Source organism: Notechis scutatus, chromosome 2, assembly GCF_049901735.1.
Source record: "Notechis scutatus isolate UNSWTSFEM ecotype Mainland chromosome 2, rNotScu1.2, whole genome shotgun sequence".
Classification (NCBI taxonomy): Eukaryota; Metazoa; Chordata; class Lepidosauria; order Squamata; family Elapidae; genus Notechis; species Notechis scutatus.
The window spans coordinates 222,872,115-222,891,882 of NC_142010.1; the positions used below are offsets into that span (position 1 = coordinate 222,872,115).

General features: G+C 38.7%; 1 protein-coding gene across 11 annotated transcripts in view; it reads right to left on the reverse strand.

The window, feature by feature from the left end:
• PAM (peptidylglycine alpha-amidating monooxygenase) overlaps positions 1-17,798 on the reverse strand; it is a 157,392-nt gene extending 139,594 nt beyond the window's left edge. For 4 of the 11 annotated variants that reach the window (XM_087958114.1, XM_026672868.2, XM_026672860.2 and 1 more), the window contains exon 1: positions 17,676-17,798. The gene's annotated coding sequence lies outside the window, so the exon portion shown is untranslated. Of the gene's footprint in view, positions 1-15,469; positions 15,552-16,917 lie in introns of all 11 variants that reach the window. The other 7 variants (XM_087958119.1, XM_087958116.1, XM_087958113.1 and 4 more) reach the window with 3 other exon arrangements.
• Positions 17,799-19,768: the final 1,970 nt, after the last annotated feature.

A 19,768-nucleotide genomic window follows, 5' to 3' on the forward strand; every position in this document is an offset into this window, starting at 1 on the left:
TGTATTCTAATGAAAGGAAACTGATCTGTGCTAGAAAGGTCAAGACCCAGACTGTGTGGAGAGGGCACACATAGTACCAAATCCTAAAGTCAGTTGGATCTGCTATACTGGATAGATCACTCTTCATAATATATTTATGCATATCAAACCAGTGTGAAATTATATAAAGAGGAATACATATAGCTTTTGCAAATTCCCAAGTCATTACTACACACCAAGTAGTAATAAGTAACCCTAGGAACAATCTGGATGAAGAACATGAGACTGAGGAAGCTAATAAAACTCTGCCAAAGAAAAGGACCTAATTGAAAAACAAATGAAGTGATAATGCTGGTAGTTGAATTCTCTCAAAATTATTTTAATGTAAAACACTTAAAATGAATGTATGATATCCCTAAGGATGACAGTTGTTCCTGTCTTAGAAAAACTATATTTCATTTTCCAAACTTTATCACATATATTTTGGCATCAATAATATGACTATTTCAGCAAAAGCTTGCTGGGAACATTATTGTTCAAATATACATCCAATTTACTGAAAAAATATTTTAAGTTTTTCTTCTTTAAGGGGGAAGAGGTGCTCACTTAACCACAAGAAAATTAATTCACAGTTTAATATACAAAAAACTAAAAACTAAGACCACCTTTCTTTCCAGTTCCAAGATAGAATCCATTAAAACTCATTTTATGTATTTACTTACTTACTTTTACTGTACATTTATATAGTTGCCATCTTTCAACCAACTCTGTGTGGGTCCCAATCAAAAATTAAAAGACATATAAAATCATATCAACATTTTAAAATTCAATTGATCAAAACATAAAAAAAAACCTTCTGCCAAATCAGTTCTAATGTACGGTTATCTAGTTTTCTTCCAAAAACCAGGTCTTCAAAACTTTCTGGAACGCTAAAAGGATAGAGGTTTGCCAGTCAAAAATAATATAACAGTGTTTGATCAGATGCAACATCTAACTATCTTGTTAAAATCTCCAAAACGTGCAGAGTCATGACCTCTAACATCATATTGTGCCCCCTCATATTCAGCAGAGTACTGTGTTTAAGCATCATGATTTCTTACTTTTTGGTGTTAAAGGAGCACAGTGGAATACAGTTGGCCCGTGCTTAATGTAATAATGGTTGCATACATATGTACATAACAGAGATCAGAGATAAAGAGAAGTGTAATGAATTCCTAATCACCAGATAGGTGGCAGAATAAAATGATCTGAAGCAATCTCATAAAATTATGGAGGATTGGACCTAGTCAATACTTGGGTGGGTGACTATATGAAATTTCAAGGCTTAGATTGGAAAATTAAAATACAACTCAAAAAGAATATAACTCCAAACCACAGCCTTGCTTTTGTTAAGAAAATTATAAAATCTTTAGGAGTAGAACTTGACTCAAAATAAATTTTCCCTTTTCAACAAGTTAAAAATATTGTCTAGAGTTCTTTCTTTAGGTAACAAGTGTGTGAATAGGAAGCGTTTTTTTAAAAATCTTCAAAGGAAAGATAACTTTTGTATTTTCAGAGAACACTGTTCTTAAAATAATTTAAGGAAAATAACATCTTATTCATGAATGAGAAGGGTTATTTGAGTTGGCCTCACCAAACAAACAAGACTTTGAAGGAATAAACCACTACCACTCAATTAAACTAATGTCGATGTGAGAACAAGGAACAAATATTGCTATGAAATAATGCTTCTAAAAATTGAGATTATTGTAGTATTCTTTAATCTTACTATAAAAATAAAATGACACTGTAATCACTTAATTTGATTTGCTCTGTAAAACTAATTATTAAAGAAGAATATAGAAATTTTATATATTAATATAATTGTAATATACCCTACAGTAAAAAGCTTACTTTAAGTTATATTATAATTTTAAAACCCCTCCCTTTTTATGACCCTATAATTCCTTAATTTGGGGGTAGAGTTGAGGCAACTGGATGGAGCTGAGCATATACTGGCTGGATATCCTTCCTCATGCCTATGAAGAGTTTGCAGATTTTTCTCTTTGTGCCCAGAAAGAAAAACATCAGCCACTACCTAGGATTGAACTCTCAATCTTCTGAGTGGGAGACAAGCATCTTCACCACAAGGTCACCGCACCAGTCTATAAGGTATATTATAATTACATTAATGTAAAAAAAATTATGTATGATACTTCAATAATTGATTTTACAATGCAAACAAATAATAAAAGCTAAGCTTTACTGAATAGAAAATGTAAAAGCATCAGATGCTTAAGCTCAATACAAAAAAAAGAAAAAAGAGAGAAGGAAGGAGGAGGGAGAGAGAGAGAGAGAAGTGTCACTTTTTCCCTTGCCAATGAAATGGTGAACATATCACACCTTAATTCAAACATGTCAGGGTCATCAGTTAAAAGGGGTTACTGTGAAGAAGTAAGTATTTACCAAAAATTGAACCTAGGCACATTATGGAAGCAATAGTATATTTCTTGTAATATGCCAAGAGTCAAACTTAATAAACTGCTCTTAATAAACAAAGCCACCTTTTGTGCCATTGTGGGGAACTACATTTATTACCTTCTTATAGATGAATAGCACATGGTGTCAGAAGTGCAGCTTGCTTCTGTGCAGCAATAAGCATGTGGTAAAACACACGGCCCACCTTCACTCTTATATTAGCTTATTAAAAAGACAAAGAAAATGTGAATATTATTGCAAAAATCACAGAAAGTCAGCACTGGACTAGAAGGCAAATCACAACATAACTCAGCAGACATTAGAATAACACTCTTTTGGGAGTTAGTTAAGTAGTGACACCTTCAAACATTTGATTATTTTATGTATGGAGAGTCTGACCATCCCTTGAGCTAAACCTTACTAGCAACATGGAAAGTTGATAATGCCAGCAATTAAGATTTCGGTAATGCATGAGAACAACTGGTAGCCACAAAGACTAACATAAAACAGTAATCTTAATGGTGACTAGATGCATACAATACATTAGTGCCACGATTAGTGCCATGATAGCAAACCTATGGAACATGAGCCACAGGCCAACTTACCTGCACTACACATGTACACGCCTCCCAGCTGACTTTGAGTCTGTTTGAGGCCTTTTTCGGCATCCCTGAAGCTCAAGAGAAGCCTCTGCAGCCTCAGGAGGCTGAAAAATAGGCCTTCTGGAAATACAGGAAGTGCCCGTTTTCAGCCTCTGGAGGGCCACTGCAGCCCGGGGGAGGCTGTTTTCACCCTCCTGGGGATTCTAGGGGAGCCTCTGGAGGCCAGAAAATGGGCCTGTTTAGTCACTTATGGTATTTCGGCCTTCCAAGGCTACAGAGGCTTCCCTCGAGCATCAGGGAGGCCGAAAAAGGCCTCAAACAGTCTGAAAATCAGCTGAGAGGCACACACATGCATAGTGCAGGTAAGGGGGGTGGGGGTGTTGCAGGTGCATGCACAGGGGGGATGGAGCACATTGCATTGTGGGTGCCAGCATGCGCCATGCGCGCCATCGTGCTTTCAGCACACCACACTTGGTTCATTCACTCGCCATCACTTGCATTAGCGCATGAAAAAAGTAGTTTTAAAACTACAATGTAGAAATCTAAAGCATATGAAGTACCATTCTTTGCACCCATTAAATGTATGCAAGATTTCTTTTCAAATTGTGCCTACTGAAGGACATGCATAGTTGAAGTAATTTGTAACAGATCTTAAACTTTAAAAGTAAGGCTTTTGACTTTAGTAATAAGTGAATGTCTGACCAAAGATAATTTTTTAACCATAAGAAGAGAGTGGAACAATGCTTCCAAAGGAAAAGAAGACTGATCTCAGGAAGAATGGTATACTTATTTCTCTGACATTCTCCGGACAGGTGACACATCAGAATGAAGGTTGAGATAAACAATGCTTACTGTTTATAATAATAATGCTGGTGTGCACATTATTCTAATAGTTGAAAGTGATTACAACTGAAATAAATGAGACCCATACCCTTTAACCATGTATCAAAAATCATACAGTCACACTGGCTGATTGTGAACTCACTTCAAATAGGAAGGCACTCTATATATTATAAAAAAAGCAGTAGTACTAAATCCCTGAAGAACCATCCTGAACCTAGAAACATCTGAAATGTTACAACCAGTAAATCATATTGACACTGCACTTAATAAAAATGCATAACCAGTAGCAGATACTGTGAGATATCTACCAGCAACATTGAGAATAAACTGAGAGCAGACCTGGGTTGAATAGGAAAAAAAGGAATTATTTGTAGTACTAAAGGTTGAATTACATGAGTTCATTGCATGGTTATAGTTCACAAGAGACATGAATGTCTAAGCATTTGCTTCCCACCCCACCCCAAAATTAAATAAGTGTATTCACAGAGATGATTATGACATCCTGTGGCTATCCTGCTTTAGCTATTTTGCCATAGAACAAATCTTGCCTAGCACGTACACCTCTCAGGGCAAATTCCACTGACAGGACTGAAACTGACAGGATTAACTCCAAAAGTCTGTGTCAGCTAAAAACTGTGTATTTGGTATTAAGACATGTTTACCTGAAAAGTATCAGTCATGAAGTTTGCTCCTTGTGTCACGTAGCTTGGTTTCAATGATTAACTCTGTAACTTCATTGTTTCCTGCAATCACCCCGCACCCCGTCTTTGAATCAGCACAATAAAAGAGGACAGCGCAAAGCAATCGGGGCCGCCGGGACAATTCCATCTTCCCCAGGCGCGATGTGTTTCCTCACCTAAAGAAACTATTTGTTTTGTGTCTTTTTCTTTGTGCTTTGGCACTCACCCTTGCGAGGGCTCCACTAAATTATTTCTTGAAGGGAATTCAGCAACAGACTGGAAAATCGAATCAACGGACCGGTCGCTCGACACGACAACATCCCAACATTAACAGGAGTCTATAGAAATGGAAGGCAAATTTGGGCCCATATCACTGAATTAAGAAAGCAACATTTATGTATATTTAATATGCCATATGCCAATTTGGCGTAGACAATAAAGCACTAGGCTACAAACTAGGAGACTTTAGTCCAATCTTAGGCACAAAGCCAATTGGGTGACCTTGGACCAATTACTATATCATCCCTAGGAAGTAAGCAATGACAAGCCACTTGTGAAAAAGCCTACCAAGAAAACTTGTGCAGAAGTCAAAAAACTAACTCAAAGGCACGCATACACGTCAATGCAATTTTAAACACATGCCCTTTGGGTTATGTTCAGCATGTGATCCAACCATGCACCAACCAATGAAATACATATGAGGAGCCAAGTTATAGACTGTATGAGTGGCATTCTTGAAATGGACACTATGAAAGAAAAAGTATGACAATTAAAACTGGAAACAGAAAAAGGCAAGTCTTCAAACATTAAATTGGCATGTGGTAAAGAGAAATACCATCTCCTTGGGAGCATACCTCATCATTAGATAGTGAGAATTTTCAGAGTCAGTGAGTGCTAAGAAAAGAAAACTTGCCTTTCAGGGAGGAAAAGGAAGGATGAGGGAGACCCTGAAGTCAAGTCAAGAAAGCAAAAGAAACTGCTGCTGGACTTCTATATTCCCTCAATTCTTCAGAGACCTGGCCTTCAAATAGTTCACATCCTTGATGGAGAACGGAGCTGTTCACTCACATAAAAAAACCCAGATGGGAAATAAATGAGCTGGTTATCATATAAAGGGAAAGTAATGCCTAAAGTCATCATCTGGGGCTGCCATTCCAGAATTGCCTGTAGGAGAAGGAATGAGCAAAATGATAGTTCTACCACCAAGACAGCTTCTAATTGGATAATTTGATTTAATAATTAGATAGACTGAAGCTTCAAAGAGGACTGCATTTGTTTTAAATCTGTATCTCTGAACAGGGTGGGATTCTACTGGTTCGGACCAGTTCTATAGAACTGGTTGTTACGATTCTGCGCAGTTTGGAGAACCAGCAAATCATGCCCCTCCTCTCCCCACCCAGTCACTCCTTATCTCGCATGAACATCATCAAACTTGCCTGCGTTGTGCCTTCGCCTAATTTTCGGTTAGTTGCTATTTTTCCTTTTTTTCCCCTGATGATCAGGTGTTCCACCTATCAGCTGTGCTGCACAATTTAGATTAGCTTAGTTTAGTTTAGTTTATTGTCATTTCACCTCATATAATGAAATCAAACACCATCTTCAGTGCACATCATGACCATGAAAATAAACACAAACACACATCCTTTAACCTCCACAAATTGAACCGAAAACCTCCAACACCGCACCAACACTGCACTATACAGCAGAATTCAAAAGAGCTACTGCCCTGGGATAGAAGCTGTTTTTCAGCCTATTTGTGCTTGTTTTTATTATTCTGTACTGTCTGCCAGATGGTAATAGTTCAAAAAAAAAAAAGGGTTCCCAGGATGAGATAGATCTTTGAGAATGTTTTGAACTTTCTTATAAGCTCTTCCAAAGAGGGGAGAGGGCAACCAATCATCTTCTGGGAAATAATGTTAACCCTCTGGAGTGCTTTCCTATCTGCCATGGTGCAATTGGCAAATCATACAGAGGTGCAGTAAGATATTCCCTATGGTGCAGCAGTAGAAGGTTTTATTCAGTTGTTGTTTTCTGAGAAGTCTCAGGTAGTATAATCTCTACTGGGCCCTTTTAACCAGTGCTGCAATGTGAGCATCCCAGGTCAGGTCCTGTTTAAAACTGGCCACTTGGTACACTCAGTCTCCATTGATAAGCAAAGGCTGGATGTCTGATCTGTTCCTTCTATAGTCCACTCTAAGCTCCTTGGTCTTATTGGTGTTGAGGACCAAGTTATTGTCTCCACACCACAAAAGCAACCGGTCTACCTCATCTCGGTAGGCAGACTCATCCCCCCTGGAGATGAGTCCCACCACTGTTGTATCATCTGCAAATTTAGTAATAGTATTACTAGCATGAGTGGGAATGCAGTCATGCACATAAAAGAGTATAGAGTAATGGACTCAACAAGCAACCCTCTGGTGTACCAGTGTTAAGAATAAGGGCTGAAGAGGTATGATTACCTAATCTGACCCTCTGTGAACGGCCAGACAGGAAATCCATAATCCAAAGGCTGATTGAATAAGAAATATAAGAATAAGAAACAAGAAAATCGTAGGATTTCTTGCTTTCTAGCTAATCTAAAAGCAGAGCTGAACCTTCCTTAGGATTGAAGTTTCTATTTTTCAGTGCAGACTCAGGTAGCAGATTGCAGAAAATAGATCTGTGAGTGACTCTGTGCTTCTGCAAGCAACTCAATCTGCCTGCCTGCTTTGCCTGGTTTTGGATAAAAGTTGCTCTTTTTATATAAAAAAATCAATATTTACATAAATATTTACAATATTTACATATAAGCCACACCCAGCCAATCACGTGACCACCAAGCCACGCCCAGTCAGCAAGCCATGCCCACCCAGTCACATGATCACCAAGCCACACCCACAAATTAGGTCACACCCACAGAACCGGTTGTTAAGAAATTTGAATCCCACCCCTATCTCTGAGTGCCTAAGAAACTAAGCAGTTTAACAGAGTTTATTTGTTAAACAAAAGGTTGCCCAACTCACGTCCTGGGTTTAGAAAATTAAAATTTCACAGTGTAAGAACCCATATCCTCATGGCAGCAACCACACAATCCCTCCCAGCACTTGGTTGGTTCCATTATCACTGTAGATTCCCCAGGCTTGCTGATAAATGAAGAACACAGATATATATGCTTTGCTATTATTTCTCTAAACTATGGATGGAGAAATTGGGATCCTTTACATGCTGACTCAACTGTAAGCAGCCCAAGCAACCATGAATAATAAGAATGGAATAGACAAATGGATACAGTTCAGGAACAGGAATCCACAAATTAACCTCAAATCAAATTTAATGGTATAGTGCTTAAATGATATGGTTTCCAATTATTTTTTTTTGTTCTTCAAATGGCCTTTACCAAGGAAAACTAATCATTCTACCAGATACACTTTAAAATGTTATTCTCCCTAGGTTAACAGAACTAAAAACAATATTAAATGATCTTTGGCTTTACTACTTCTCAGAAGATCATGGTTCTTAACTGAAGTGTGATATGATGTTTAAGCAACTCCATCACTTCCTTCTGCTCCCACTTCACGTGCAAAAGTCTGTCCTTATTTAGTTGCTGCAATTGGGACTCGCAACTTAGTTGTTAAGTGAAATGGTTGTCAAGTGTAACTGTGACTGTCCTTAGGATCTTACTTCGGCTATCCTTTGCTTTGTAGACCCTTAAAGGATTGGTTGTAATGTTATTTTCATTATAGTTATAACTGCAAATGGTAACTAAATGAGGCAGCCACTAATTGAGGACTATCTGTATAAGATATCTAGATAGACAGAATGCATTCTCACACTGAGCTCTTATTCAGCCACAATAAGATTGCACAGCAATGATGAATACGAGCCAAATATGGAAAAGCAAGGATATCAATCTGGCAATTCAATGTAAGTTAGCCCGCTCTATTTTTTCCCCCATAGCTACCTATAGTTGTGAAAGTTGGGCCTTAAAAAAGCAAGACAGGGAGAAAATCAACTTGTTTGAGCTGTGGTGCTAGAGAAGGCTCCTGCATATTCATTGAACAGCAAAGGTGACCAAATTCAGTGGAGAAAGCAATTACGTTTGGAAGAGTGAGCAGTAAAAGGAAACCAGGCCATCAAACAACACTGTGGCTGGACATCATAAAAGCTGGCACTAGCCAGTGAACATAGAAACTAAATGGATATCATCGTCACCCCCATCATCTCCATCAGGAAACATTACAGAAACATTGATCCTGTAATGCAAACAGAATGTTTTCTGTTTAAAATAACCCAACAAAAGAGAAATAAAACTCAAAAGAGAAATGCTATAGTTTACAGCAAAATTCTATACTGAGTCATCATTGCAGAAATATTTCCTTACCTAATCAGAGAAACAGAATGACCATGGATGGCCAAAAATCAGTGGGAATAATTTCTAACTTCCTGTCAGCTTCCTTATATTTTTTTTATGGGAAGTTGGCAGTGACTGTCAGAAATCTTCCTTCCTTCACTCCTTTTTCCATTTCTTTCTCCCTCCCTCCCTTCCTTTCTCTTTTCCTCCTCTTTCCTTTCTCCTTCCCTCTCTTTGTTCCTGCCTGCTCCTTTCAGCCTTCCTCCACTCTCTGCCTCTTTCTCATTCTTCCTTCCTTCTTTCCCTCCTTTCCTCCCTCCCCTTGCCAGTAACAGGTATGTAACTTGCTTCCTCCTCTTTTCTCATCCCTCCTCTTCCTAGTAGGCAAATAAGTGGTTGCTCCTGGGTGGGAGAGGAACTGAGAGAGAACGCAAATGGCTGGCAAGCAAACACAGGGATTGGACCATTTTTCCACTGACTTTCTCCCTGCAAGCCTCCCATGAGCAAAACTTCATTAGTGGGTAAAATGGCAAGGAGTGTAGGAGCATCAGAAATCATATTGGCTCCTTCTCGATTCCCCATCAATTTATGCAAAACTGTCAAGGAATTTGAAAGTTGGGATTATGTGACAGCAGCACTGAACAGCAGCAGTGCAGTAGCGCTAAGGCAGCAAAAACAAAACAAAACACCAATATTTAATTCCCTTGGGAGTAATAGGTTAGCCTATTTGAGGTATCTCTGTTGAATTTTTTTTTTTTGCAGCATTTCACTCAATTGGAAGTTATGAAGTATACAACAAGAAAACTTTAGTAGTATAAATCTAAATAGTATATAGCTATATATACTATACTATAGTAATATAGGAGTCTCTGGGGTGCAGTGGTTAGAGTGCAGTACTACAAAGCTACTTCTGCAGCCAGCTGCCTACAATTTGGCAGTTCAAATCCTACCAGGCTCAAGGTTGACTCAGCCTTCCATCCTTCTTAGGTGGGTAAAATGAGGACCCAAATTGTTGGAGGCAATATGCTGACTCTGTAAACCGCTTAGAGAGGGCTATAAAGCACTATAAAGTGGTATATAAGTCTAAGTGATATTGCTATTGCTAAATATTGATCTTGGACTATATAAGATTTTTTTGTCAAGAACCACCAGCTTACTTTTATTACACTAAATAGAAAAAAATATTACCAGAATAAACAAAAAATTAGCAAAATTAGATGTAATTCTGAATACTAAGACAAAATAAAACTCACATTTTCCTTATTTATACAGAAATAAATTCTATTCATTCGGGAGAAAGAGAACCATGAATTCATCCCAGTCCCTTAATAGTTCATTTAACAGACTATCACAAAGTATTCTGTTTATAACATTGCAGAGAAATAGTTCAAATTACAGATCTATACTGTTCAAGTTTGCCATACATCTAATATATATGCTGGCTGGGGAATTCTGGGAGTTGAAATCTACACATCTTCAAGTTGTCAAGGTTGAGAAACAGTGTTCTAAGAGCTCAGCAGAGAGGAAGTGCAGATTTTCTTTTTAAAACTACCTAAAACAAAACAAAGAGAATGTAAACAACTACTGTACTGAAATCCTCCGTAAAGCAATGTTAGGAACATGAGCTTTTACAGAGAAAATGTGTATCATAGCATCATAACACCAGACCTGCTCTTTACTTATTGCACATAACATCACAATATAAAAAAGGGGCCATCTGTCTATGCATGTTTTCTGTGGACATACATGGTTAGAAACTAAACAACATTTTTCAAAAGCAAGTGAAGGTATTCATGCATGTATTTGTGAATCAGGTAAAAAACGTAAATGGGGAGCACACTGAAACAAGAGAATGGGAAGATATGGAACACTTGCCTACTGTTTTATGGACAAGATTGTTACATTCTCATGCATTATTATGTCCCACAACATGCAAAATTATATATGTTATGACCGAGAAACTAAATGGCCGGATTCGCACAACATGGTAAGCCAAAATTTGATATTGGGTTAGACTGTTGAATGGTCCATGTCTAGGAGGCATTGTAGATCGATTAACAGCCTTGGTTGTCCTTCTGTTTTGATTTTATGCTTGATTCTAATTTGTGTGCCACCCATTGTTGCTATACACTAAGCACTCATACAAGTCAAAGAAATATATTTTCTTAAATGTTAGCTTAGGATGTTAGATGGAATCAAATCATTCTCTCTCAGTCAATCCTATCTCACAGAGCTATTGTTATAAAGATCACATCACATCAAAATGTATTATGACTGTTAGGCTTGGTATCAAGATAAAATGATGGTAGAAAAGTCTAAGGCTAAAAAATAAAGATTAATACTAATATTCAGACCTAAAGAAAAAAACTGATGAGCTCTATATACAGTATGTCTAAGCATAAATGTACAAGCAACTCAATAAAGTAATATGTAACTACAAAAACTTCAGATTTGCAATATACTTAACTTTATTTTAATGCCTCAATAATCTAATTCTTTATGCAGTGTGTTATCAGCTTGTTGTTCTTAACACAATTCTTACTTCTTAATTCTACCCTGGCTATAGGTTATGGAGCTGGAGTCGGAAGGCGCTAATAAACATGACAAGATTGCAAAAGACCATTTAAATTAATTAAACCATGTGAGATACAGGACAATTTCTTTGTTATATAAGCCAGCATCACGTTGTACATACTACCCTATGCATATTTTAAGGTACTGGTTCCATTATGTGAAACTCTCTTAGCCATATAAAATGAAACTTGACAAGAGCTTCAGGGTTTAGAAGATAACTGCCTTTTCACCTGTCTGAAGCATGTAATATTTAAGTCACAGCATTTCTTCTTGTAAGTACTTTCCTGGGCCTAAAACTGACATCAGATTGACAGAACTAATCAGAAGCTGCAAAGTTGACAGCTGACTGAAGTAGTACATTCTTACACATCAGAAGCAAGAATGCTATCCTAGGGCAAGGGAAGATAGCAACAATGTGAGGTCAAAAGCCTACATACGCAGCTGGCTATAAATCCAGCCCCCCCCCCCCAATTACCAGTTTGCTATTATATTTTAAAATAAAAAGATGAGAAAGAAATTAACAATTCTTAAAAAAATACATTGTTTTATCAACACTACAAATGTAGAAGCTGCATTTTATGTGCATGAAGGCACAAAAATGTAATTTTAAAAAAATCTTGATTAGGCCTGTATGTCTAGCAATCAGCAATTAGATCAAAACTGGACCTCGGATGTTTGCGCTGAGAAGCAGGTATAGAAAAAAGACAACATATTAGAGCAGAGCTTGCTGATAGGTGTTATAGGCAGCTATTCTCCCCTACAAAGTATCCTTCAAGTAAAACAAACCCATGACTATTTTATTTTTGTGAAATGCCCTAAATGTTCAGATAAATAAAACTGCCTATATGCTGGGTGATTTAATTTGTAGCTCTTAACATTAGGCTCAAACAAATTAAAGTAGGAGTTTCATACTACACTAATTTGGGGTTATAGATGATGAATATAGGGATCACTAGGCCAGTATTTTTCAAATTTGGCAACTTTTAAGGTGTGTGGGTTTCAATTATGAGAATTCATCGTTGCTGGGGTATTCTGGGAGTTGAGGTCCACACATCTTAAAAGTGGCCAAGTTTGAAAAACATTTCAAAGATTGTTCTCGGTCACTCTTGTATTGACCAATGAATAATATTTTGTCAATTGGTTAAACCTTCCCTCTTTTCTTCCAAGCTGAGATTGGGGAAGAAATGGGAAGAAGTGAGGGAAGATAGCAGACAGACGAGTGAACCCAAGGCTTAGAGTAGTCAACAGACAATTATATGATTGCAAATGATTCAGAAGATTTTTTTAACCCACAATTATCACTTGTGAAAAAATATGCCATTCCCTTCGTTCTGTTTTCTTTCCTTGTATTTTCTGGCACAATACATAGGATAATTTTAAGAGGCAGACAATAGCAGGTAAGGGAAGGACCCACTTTTCACTACCCATTTACCTCCCTCTTTCCCTCTTTGCAACATGAAAGACCCACAGAAATACCCCAAAGTATGCAAAGATCACTCAATGCTTTATAGACTTTTGAAAGAGTTATTCACAGAAATGGGCTAGTGAACTAAGCTAAATGAAATTGTATTATGACTGCACACAAATTTCCTCAAGACATATGTTTTTTAATTATTTGAATTTAATTATTTTAAAATGGGATCTTTCTCCTTTTTCAGTTTTTTTGCTGGGTCAGAACTTGCAAAGAAAGCATCTCATTTAAGGATGATTTACGTCAGCATTGTCCAACAGATGCCAAGAGAAATGCAGATGAAGGAATGAGGTTAACAATGCTTTCTTACCAGTGCTTCCCAGCAAGCAGTACTGGAAAGCATCCTGCCTATAATTGGTGTTTTGTAAACTTAGCAACTTTAAGATATATATGGACTTTAACTCCCTAGCTTCTAGGAAAATTCTGGGAGTTAATATCCACACATCTTAACATTTTCAAATTTGAAATACACTTCTATGGTTAGTGATCATCAATCAATAGGAATAATTTAATTTTTCATGAATTCGTCTAATTTCAATTAGAGTTATAATAGGTTGGTGCTTATGTTTATAACGGAAGGTACCAGATTCCAATTGTTCAATCATATTCCATGTGAACTAGTAATTCTTTTTTAATTTCTAGAAGCTCCCAGCATACACCTGAAAAACTTTCTGTATTATGGGGACTGGGAGAAAGTGAATGAGAGGAACCTTTTCCTATTCACTATTTCCATTTTATACAGTTCTATCATGCCCTCGTTTACCATTTTTCTATGTTAAGAAGACTTAAATGATACATTTCTTCAAGGAATTGATTTGTTGCCCTTTTCTGTACATCTTATAGATGTAGAAAATCCACTTTGGGAGAAAGTAATTGTTAAATCTCTTTAATTCAGATTCTTTAACATGAACAACTTTAAAATGTACATTACAGAATACAGAATTCATAACTGTGGCATTCAGAACTAGAATTATACTAATGTAAGTGTGCCTTACAGACCTATTAACACATAACATGGGCCTACTTACAAAATTACCCATACAGCGAAAGAACATCTGCTTATATACAAGGTGGCCTAGTTAGTCAGAAGGTTAAATTCATTTCGATATGATTAGGAAAAATGCTAATAGAGTTGGTCAATGTCAACGAAAGATGTATAGAAGTCAGATAACATATTCTATAATAAAGTATCCAGAAAGAAGTCCTTGGTCATAAAACAGGTTTGACTTTCTAAGGAAAATTCTATTTGACACAGACAACCATTTGAAGAAAATAGGCATGAATAAATAATAACAAATAGCTTTGTATTTTTTTAAAAGTTGCAAAATTAACCGGAGTTGATTGCAAGGTTACGAAACTAAATTTTATTCCAGCTTGTTCATCATGGAGTACAAGTGAGCAGTGAATCCCTTTTCTTTAGCAATATTTATTTTGTGCCTTTCGGTCACTGCCTTATTCCCACCCTTTTCTTGGCAAAATTTTCAGAAGCAGTTCACTACTGCCTTCTTCCGAGGGCTGGGAAAGAGTGACTGACCCAAAGTCACCCTGGTTTTATGCCTAAAGCAGGACTATAAGTCATAGTCTTCTGGTTTCTAACCTGGTATCTTAGCTACTATCAAAGTTGTTCTCTTCAATGCCCTACCATAAAGCAAAACAAGCAAACTCAACATGCATTGGTCATGATACAATATATTCCTTTCTAAATATCCAGCTGAGATAATACTCCTAGAAGAGTTAACGTTCCTAATAGGTTAGTAATAACTGGTTCATACAACTTCTGAAACAGTATCAGCTATCTTGTTACCGTTCTCTTTCTCTTTTTGACTAATCCTTTAAAATTAGCTGGTGCCTTAAATTTCTTAAATGAATGGTGATAAACTTCACAATATACTATTCAAATAGTAGCTGTAAAGTTGCATTAATGTGCCATGCAATCTACTTCCCAGAGGCTAACTATGATTAAAATAAGGAAGCTATTTGGACATATGTTTTATATACAAAAGTTTCCCAATGCAGAATAGCATCCCTATTTGGGTTTTCTGAGCTACTCCAATTCTGATGACTGGCATCTCTACTTTTAAAATGTTATCTGTATGTCCATTGTATAATAATGTGAAAATGGTTATAAGATAAACAGAATAGTATAATGCACATGTTAGTGCCATTGATCCAACAGCATTTTTTTAATTGAATGCCTAGCTTCAGTTTACAGAGGCTTTTAAAGTGTGATTTTGATTCAAAGAGATTCAATGAATGGATGAATAAATAAAAATGGATCATGTAAGACCACCTTTCACAAGCAAATTACATATAATCATTACATGCTCCAAAAGGTCAAGTTGAACACTAAATACATAGTTCAATATTTATGAGTAGTACTTATCTGGAAATCAAATAGCAACCACAAATTCAATGTTCTTGAAACCATTAGTTCTACTGAGAAGTTATAGTCTCAACAGTGCAATGAAGTTTATGAAGCAACGTCTGTATCACATATTTATTTATTTATCAAATTTGTACAGCCGCGACTCACCCAAAATAACATATAACCAGCAACAATGCTCTGTCTTAAGTAAATTATGCCAACCTTGTGCTTAGGTTCACCATTTCATTACCTGTTAAAATATTATAAAAATCAAACATGCACAGGAAGGAGCAATACATTTTGTGGATTATAACATTTTAGCTCCCCTTATCCCATTCAAAGACATTATGAGAAATCAATTATTCTAAAACTCAGTAATACTTATAATGTAGAATTCTGGAAAAGCTAATCAGGCTTGCCCTGTAATCTAAAAATGTAATTCAAAGTATTATATTTCTAGCATTTTAGGGAATCTTCTCTCATTTGAAAAAAAAAATCTCATTATATGGTTCTTGATACAATATGTAATAAAACCAGCATATCCAATCTCTAATTAATTCTGTAAATACTTAAAAAAGATGTTGCACCTTGAAGAGATGTTTCATCTTGAAGTCAAGCATTTATTTTATTTATTTATTTGATTTGTCAATCACTTACAAGATAATAGGTATAAGTATAAACATAATTATGAATACATGAAATGGATACACATAAGATAAAAGTATTATTCTAATAATGCCAAGCCTGCGAAAGTCTCAGAAAGCACTACTGTAAATAGTGTACTTTCCTCCACAGTCTGAAACCAAAAACACCATGGTTCTAACAAACAGAAAGTGACATGTTCAAAGGGAGATTATCATAAAGTTATAAACGGAGCCATCTCTCTAATAAACATAGCTCAGCATCACTATTGGCTCGCCTGTGTTCGGCACAAAATAGAATTTTAAAAATGACAGACAGGAACAAAGTGAGCAAGAAGTTGGAGAATAAGTGCATCACAGAATAACAGAAATGGTGAACTTTCCCCCCATTTTTCAAAGTTCTATTTTCTGTATTCCTTCCTAAAACTTTCAGACAAGCTCACTCCATGTCCAGAGTTGGCTCCTTTGGCACTCTGCGATCCACTCTTATGCTTATTGTTACTACAAGAACAGTTAATAACGTTCAGAACAATGCAGACATTACTTAAAAGCCACAAGCATCGCTTTCCCCTAATTAGACACTGACTGTTAACAGAACCTCTTTACATCAGAGGTCCGCTTGAATCCCAGTCTCATTTACAGGCGCCTTCGCAAAGCCCAGCAAGTACAAAACATCGAATGACGTGCACTCCAAAAGCGCCAAGGAGCGTTTCTGCACAACCCAGCGTTAATTAAGAGAAGACGGGATAGGAAACTTGAAGGAGAAAAGCACAACTCGCCAATCCGGGTTTGCTCACTAAAATCTAAGCTGGAGGGAAGCGGGGAGGGGGGGTGCTGTGACAAAACCCGCTTTCTTTCCACCCTTAGGCGAATCGTAAATAGAAAGGGGCCAAAAGAAAAGCAGAAAGGGAAAGTCGGCAAGGGATAAATCCCTCTCAAAAGCGGGATTATCTATCGGAGGAATCTTTCACTCACTCAGTAGCCGCAGCTCCCAAGGCCCATCGCGGTCGCCGATCTCCGCCTCGTCCAGGCTATTTGGGACCAAGCAACCTCTAAAAGCCTCCTAATCGCCAGCTTAGAAAAGAGGGGGGTGGGACGGGGGGGGGAGAGGACAGCCAAAATAACTCAACCGCTTCCAGCCCGAGGATGCCGCACAAAGAAAACCGTCAATCGTATCCGTCGCCCCAAACAGGGCAATGCCCAAGTTTTGCTCTTGCAATCCAGCTCCGGGCACCGTCCAAAGATGTAAGGGGACAAAAAAAAAAGTTGTTCAACAGTAAAAAGCCGAAAAGCTGCAGCGCCGGAATCTCTCTCGGCCGGGGAAGGAGCCGACGGGAAAAGACGCACGTACCCAAGAAGACAAAGCGGAGGAGGCAAGAAGAGGCAGGTGCCCGGCGGGAAGCCTGGACGCGGCGCGATCCTGACAGAAAGAAGAAGCACCGGGAGGGGACAGAAGAGGAAACGAAAGACGAGCAAGAAGCTGCCCGGAGGGCTTTCATGGAGCAAAGGAGGGGGGGGGAAATGTAGAGAACAACCAAGCCCCACCATCAGGAAGCGGGCGAAAAACACGGGAGTCGACCAGGAGTCCGGAGTCCGGAAAGGAGCTGCGAGATGGCCCGCGGACCAGAGGGGAAGAGTGAGCCGCCTGCTTGGCCCCGGCGCGGAGCCAGAGCCCTGGGCGCAACTTGTCCTCCGCTGAGCTCGCGGGGGGATGCTCTTCTCCAGCTACTCACCGCCCGGCCCGTCGCTGCCTCTCCGCCGCCTTCTCCAACTGTTCGACGACCACCTCCGGGGCTTCCCCCCCTCCCCAGGATTGGAGTAGACGGCCGCGATTGCTGCCTTTCTGACGATGAGCCAAGAGCTAGGGCCCACCCCGAGCTGCCGAGGCCCGCCCCGGGCCCTCCCCCTGCCAGCTCGCCGCTCCGCCGCTCCGCCTCTCCCAAACCCAAATATGTACACAGGCGGCCGCCCTGATTTCCCTGCCTACTGGGAGGGGGATATTTGTTTTTGCTCAGCTTCCGCCGTCTTTGCGAAGAGGCTTCGAGTGCCATTGGGAGGCCAAGGCGAGGTCTGAAAGGCGGGCCGCGGCGTCGGCAGCTAAGGGGAATCTCCTTGCCTTGCAGGGCAAAGGAAGCGGCTGCCCCAGATCTCGACGACAGCGGGAGAAAGGGAACGAAACGGCGAGCCGCTGAAGCCGCTGACAGATATGCACTCCGGGACGGGATGAGTGGGGAACATGTCAGGGGCAACAAGAGGGAAAATGCTCTGAAACTACACTTGATTGTTGCTTCGTGTACACACGCGGGTACTTGGCACGCACGTAGGTGCTACTGATTCCTTAGAGCGATTGATGTCTGTAGGAGTCGTTGTGTCTCTATGAGTCAACGTGGCCAGATGGCAGTTTCTCTTGCCGATACAGGTACAAAACGAGTTTTATCCAAAGAATAAAACTGAATGAATAAGACTAAACTAGGTCAGACCCTATGGTGAATTATTTTCATTCTTTCTTTTCATCTTGAAGTTATAGCGAAAACCACGTTCTTTGAACATCTATTTGCCAAATCAGATATTTTCCATGAGGGGAAGGGGATATCATCCTCTCTTCCTCCCCACAAGCCTATTCTGATAAATATCCCCCCCCCGCTTTTTTACACAGACATTTAGATAGGACCTCTGAGAAGCCTAGCTTTCAACTTGCTGGGAAAGTACGAGAGTATTTTACCGCAGTGTAATTTGCCATTTTTCTGTGAATGACAGTTTCAGTAAACTGGTAGGCAGAGTGTTTCCAGGCATTCCCATAGCCAAGAAATAGACAATGCAGCCAACACTCAAGTGAGCCACTTTATATACTGCACTGGCAAGAACAAACTCTTGGGGAATTTATACATACAATAGTACAGTAGTTCTGGCAAAGAGGTATTCTTCCTAGTACTTCTGCTTTGGAAATTCTCAAGGTTCTGTTAAGATTCCTTTTCCAAATGTGTCCATAGCTGTATGCTATGCAGCTGCTAAAAAAGAAACCATTGAAAATGTCTAATTTGGGACTTAGTATAGAGAACTGTGTGGCTTTTATTTCAAACAATGCCTCCATAATGATTCGCCGTCAGAATAGAGTTACTAAAATTGTGCACAGAAAATGAAGTAGTATGAAAATTAGCAATTTGACTATGCAGGGTATTTTGTAGAGCCACGCAATGTATTTTGAATTTGAAATGTTTTTAGCTCAAGCATTTTCTCTAAATGTGAAGTGGTATAAATGTCCTATGATGACATGATAATACAGTGCTTCCTTGCACCATGGTGGGATTCCATATACTCAGACCTTGCCTCAGTGTTGTTGTTTTTTAACATCTGCATGAAGTTACTGGAGAGGTCATCAGTTTGGTACTCAATTGGGTCATATCAGGCCAAACTGTAGAAGTCCACTTCTCATGGTACCTGGTCCCATGGGGTTCAAAATAAGCAAAGTCAAAGGTTGACTCAGCCTTCCATCCTTCTGAGGTAAAATGAAGACCCAGATTGTTGACACAATATGCTGTAAACTACGTAGAGAGTGCTGTAAAACATTATGAAGAAGTGTATTAGTCCAAGTGCTATTGCTATTAGATTCCTGCAAGACATAGCTGCTCTTTGTCAGTGACTGATCTGGTTTGATCCCAGTTCTAACATTGAATAGGGTTCTCTTCATCTGAAGAAGTAGGTCTACAATTTGGGTATCCTTCTGGAGTGCAGCATATGGAAGCCTTAGAAAGGGAGATCTTGATATTCTATTATTGTATTTTATTATCTAACCATTGGTAGAAAAGGTCCCAAATTTTATAAAATT